The following is a 5,524-nucleotide window of genomic DNA, read 5'->3' as shown; positions in this document are numbered from 1 at the left end:
GTGTGGAAAAACCACTTTTCGCACTTGTGTTAGTGTTGAAAAACCACTTTTCGCACTTGTGTTAGTGTTGAAAAACCACTTTTCGCACTTGTGTTGGTGCAGGAAACCACTTTTGCACTTGTATTAGTGTGGAAAAACCACTTTTCGCACTTGTGTTAGTGTTGAAAAACCACTTTTCGCACTTGTGTTAGTGTTGAAAAACCACTTTTCGCACTTGTGTTGGAGAAGGAAACCACTTTTGCACTTGTATTAGTGTGGAAAAACCACTTTTCGCACTTGTGTTAGTGTTGAAAAACCACTTTTCGCACTTGTGTTGGTGCAGGAAACCACTTTTGCACTTGTATTAGTGTGGAAAAACCACTTTTCGCACTTGTGTTAGTGTTGAAAAACCACTTTTCGCACTTGTGTTAGTGTTGAAAAACCACTTTTCGCACTTGTGTTAGTGTTGAAAAACCACTTTTCGCACTTGTGTTAGTGTTGAAAAACCACTTTTCGCACTTGTGTTGGTGCAGGAAATCACTTTTGCACTTGTATTAGTGTGGAAAAACCACTTTTTGCACTTGTGTTAGTGTTGAAAAACCACTTTTCGCACTTGTGTTAGTGTTGAAAAACCACTTTTCGCACTTCTGTTGGTGCAGGAAACCACTTTTGCACTTGTATTATTGTGGAAAAAACACTTTTTGCACTTGTGATAGTGTTGAAAAAAGACTTTTTGCACTTGTGTTAGTGTTGAAAAACCACTTTTCGCACTTGTGTTGGTGCAGGAAACCACTTTTGCACTTGTATTAGTGTGGAAAAACCACTTTTCGCACTTGTGTTATTGTTGAAAAACCACTTTTCGCACTTGTGTTAGTGTTGAAAAACCACTTTTCGCACTTGTGTTGGAGCAGGAAACCACTTTTGCACTTGTATTAGTGTGGAAAAACCACTTTTCGCACTTGTGTTAGTGTTGAAAAACCACTTTTCGCACTGGTGTTGGTGAAGGAAACCACTTTTCGCACTTGTGTTAGTGTTGAAAACCCACATTTCGCACTTGTGTTAGTGTTGAAAATCCACTTTTCCCACTTGTGTTGGTGCAGGAAACCACTTTTGCACTTGTATTAGTGTGGAAAAAACACTTTTTGCACTTGTGATAGTGTTGAAAAACCACTTTTCGCACTTGTGTTAGTGTTGAAAAACCACTTTTCGCACTTGTGTTGGTGCAGGAGACCACTTTTGCACTTGTATTAGTGTGGAAAAAACACTTTTTGCACTTGTGGTAGTGTTGAAAAACCACTTTTCGCACTTGTGTTAGTGTTGAAAAACCACTTTTCGCACTTGTGTTGGTGCAGGAAACCACTTTTGCACTTGTATTAGTGTGGAAAAACCACTTTTCGCACTTGTGTTAGTGTTGAAAAACCACTTTTCGCACTGGTGTTGGTGAAGGAAACCACTTTTCGCACTTGTGTTAGTGTTGAAAACCCACTTTTCGCACTTGTGTTAGTGTTGAAATCCACTTTTCCCACTTGTGTTGGTGCAGGAAACCACTTTTGCACTTGTATTAGTGTGGAAAAAACACTTTTTGCACTTGTGATAGTGTTGAAAAACCACCTTTCGCACTTGTGTTAGTGTTGAACAACCATTTTCGCACTTGTGTTGGTGCAGGAAACCACTTTTGCACTTGTATTAGTGTGGAAAAATCACATTTTGCACTTGTGATAGTGTTGAAAAACCACTTTTCGCACTTGTGTTAGTGTTGAAAAACCACTTTTCGCACTTGTGTTGGTGCAGGAAACCACTTTTGCACTTGTATTAGTGTGGAAAAAACACTTTTTGCACTTGTGATAGTGTTGAAAAACCACTTTTCGCACTTGTGTTAGTGTTGAAAAACCACTTTTCGCACTTGTGTTGGTGCAGGAAACCACTTTTGCACTTGTATTAGTGTGGAAAAAACACTTTTTGCACTTGTGATAGTGTTGAAAAACCACTTTTCGCACTTGTGTTAGTGTTGAAAAACCACTTTTCGCACTTCTGTTGGTGCAGGAAACCACTTTTGCACTTGTATTAGTGTGGAAAAAACACTTTTTGCACTTGTGATAGTGTTGAAAAAACACTTTTTGCACTTGTGATAGTGTTGAAAAACCACTTTTCGCACTTGTGTTAGTGTTGAAAAACCACTTTTCGCACTTGTGTTGGTGCAGGAAACCACTTTTGCACTTGTATTAGTGTGGAAAAACCACTTTTCGCACTTGTGTTAGTGTTGAAAAACCACTTTTCGCACTTGTGTTAGTGTTGAAAAACCACTTTTCGCACTTGTGTTCGTGTTGAAAAACCACTTTTCGCACTTGTGTTAGTGTTGAAAAACCACTTTTCGCACTTGTGTTAGTGCAGGAAACCACTTTTGCACTTGTATTAGTGTGGAAAAACCACTTTTTGCACTTGTGTTAGTGTTGAAAAACCACTTTTCGCACTTGTGTTAGTGTTGAAAAACCACTTTTCGCACTTCTGTTGGTGCAGGAAACCACTTTTGCACTTGTATTATTGTGGAAAAAACACTTTTTGCACTTGTGATAGTGTTGAAAAAAGACTTTTTGCACTTGTGTTAGTGTTGAAAAACCACTTTTCGCACTTGTGTTGGAGAAGGAAACCACTTTTGCACTTGTATTAGTGTGGAAAAACCACTTTTCGCACTTGTGTTAGTGTTGAAAAACCACTTTTCGCACTGGTGTTGGTGAAGGAAACCACTTTTCGCACTTGTGTTAGTGTTGAAAACCCACATTTCGCACTTGTGTTAGTGTTGAAAATCCAATTTTCCCACTTGTGTTGGTGCAGGAAACCACTTTTGCACTTGTATTAGTGTGGAAAAAACACTTTTTGCACTTGTGATAGTGTTGAAAAACCACTTTTCGCACTTGTGTTGGAGAAGGAAACCACTTTTGCACTTGTATTAGTGTGGAAAAACCACTTTTCGCACTTGTGTTAGTGTTGAAAAACCACTTTTCGCACTTGTGTTGGTGCAGGAAACCACTTTTGCACTTGTATTAGTGTGGAAAAACCACTTTTCGCACTTGTGTTAGTGTTGAAAAACCACTTTTCGCACTTGTGTTAGTGTTGAAAAACCACTTTTCGCACTTGTGTTAGTGTTGAAAAACCACTTTTCGCACTTGTGTTAGTGTTGAAAAACCACTTTTCGCACTTGTGTTGGTGCAGGAAATCACTTTTGCACTTGTATTAGTGTGGAAAAACCACTTTTTGCACTTGTGTTAGTGTTGAAAAACCACTTTTCGCACTTGTGTTAGTGTTGAAAAACCACTTTTCGCACTTCTGTTGGTGCAGGAAACCACTTTTGCACTTGTATTATTGTGGAAAAAACACTTTTTGCACTTGTGATAGTGTTGAAAAAAGACTTTTTGCACTTGTGTTAGTGTTGAAAAACCACTTTTCGCACTTGTGTTGGTGCAGGAAACCACTTTTGCACTTGTATTAGTGTGGAAAAACCACTTTTCGCACTTGTGTTATTGTTGAAAAACCACTTTTCGCACTTGTGTTAGTGTTGAAAAACCACTTTTCGCACTTGTGTTGGAGCAGGAAACCACTTTTGCACTTGTATTAGTGTGGAAAAACCACTTTTCGCACTTGTGTTAGTGTTGAAAAACCACTTTTCGCACTGGTGTTGGTGAAGGAAACCACTTTTCGCACTTGTGTTAGTGTTGAAAACCCACATTTCGCACTTGTGTTAGTGTTGAAAATCCACTTTTCCCACTTGTGTTGGTGCAGGAAACCACTTTTGCACTTGTATTAGTGTGGAAAAAACACTTTTTGCACTTGTGATAGTGTTGAAAAACCACTTTTCGCACTTGTGTTAGTGTTGAAAAACCACTTTTCGCACTTGTGTTGGTGCAGGAGACCACTTTTGCACTTGTATTAGTGTGGAAAAAACACTTTTTGCACTTGTGGTAGTGTTGAAAAACCACTTTTCGCACTTGTGTTAGTGTTGAAAAACCACTTTTCGCACTTGTGTTGGTGCAGGAAACCACTTTTGCACTTGTATTAGTGTGGAAAAACCACTTTTCACACTTGTGTTAGTGTTGAAAAACCACTTTTCGCACTGGTGTTGGTGAAGGAAACCACTTTTCGCACTTGTGTTAGTGTTGAAAACCCACTTTTCGCACTTGTGTTAGTGTTGAAATCCACTTTTCCCACTTGTGTTGGTGCAGGAAACCACTTTTGCACTTGTATTAGTGTGGAAAAAACACTTTTTGCACTTGTGATAGTGTTGAAAAACCACCTTTCGCACTTGTGTTAGTGTTGAACAACCATTTTCGCACTTGTGTTGGTGCAGGAAACCACTTTTGCACTTGTATTAGTGTGGAAAAATCACATTTTGCACTTGTGATAGTGTTGAAAAACCACTTTTCGCACTTGTGTTAGTGTTGAAAAACCACTTTTCGCACTTGTGTTGGTGCAGGAAACCACTTTTGCACTTGTATTAGTGTGGAAAAAACACTTTTTGCACTTGTGATAGTGTTGAAAAACCACTTTTCGCACTTGTGTTAGTGTTGAAAAACCACTTTTCGCACTTGTGTTGGTGCAGGAAACCACTTTTGCACTTGTATTAGTGTGGAAAAAACACTTTTTGCACTTGTGATAGTGTTGAAAAACCACTTTTCGCACTTGTGTTAGTGTTGAAAAACCACTTTTCGCACTTCTGTTGGTGCAGGAAACCACTTTTGCACTTGTATTAGTGTGGAAAAAACACTTTTTGCACTTGTGATAGTGTTGAAAAAACACTTTTTGCACTTGTGATAGTGTTGAAAAACCACTTTTCGCACTTGTGTTAGTGTTGAAAAACCACTTTTCGCACTTGTGTTGGTGCAGGAAACCACTTTTGCACTTGTATTAGTGTGGAAAAACCACTTTTCGCACTTGTGTTAGTGTTGAAAAACCACTTTTCGCACTTGTGTTAGTGTTGAAAAACCACTTTTCGCACTTGTGTTCGTGTTGAAAAACCACTTTTCGCACTTGTGTTAGTGTTGAAAAACCACTTTTCGCACTTGTGTTAGTGCAGGAAACCACTTTTGCACTTGTATTAGTGTGGAAAAACCACTTTTTGCACTTGTGTTAGTGTTGAAAAACCACTTTTCGCACTTGTGTTAGTGTTGAAAAACCACTTTTCGCACTTCTGTTGGTGCAGGAAACCACTTTTGCACTTGTATTATTGTGGAAAAAACACTTTTTGCACTTGTGATAGTGTTGAAAAAAGACTTTTTGCACTTGTGTTAGTGTTGAAAAACCACTTTTCGCACTTGTGTTGGAGAAGGAAACCACTTTTGCACTTGTATTAGTGTGGAAAAACCACTTTTCGCACTTGTGTTAGTGTTGAAAAACCACTTTTCGCACTGGTGTTGGTGAAGGAAACCACTTTTCGCACTTGTGTTAGTGTTGAAAACCCACATTTCGCACTTGTGTTAGTGTTGAAAATCCAATTTTCCCACTTGTGTTGGTGCAGGAAACCACTTTTGCACTTGTATTAGTGTGGAAAAAA

Source organism: Myxine glutinosa, unplaced genomic scaffold, assembly GCF_964187855.1.
Source record: "Myxine glutinosa unplaced genomic scaffold, kmMyxGlut1.1 SCAFFOLD_338, whole genome shotgun sequence".
Taxonomy (NCBI): Eukaryota; Metazoa; Chordata; class Myxini; order Myxiniformes; family Myxinidae; genus Myxine; species Myxine glutinosa.
The sequence above is the reverse complement of the archived record's forward strand: the minus strand, read 5'-3'. Positions refer to the sequence as shown.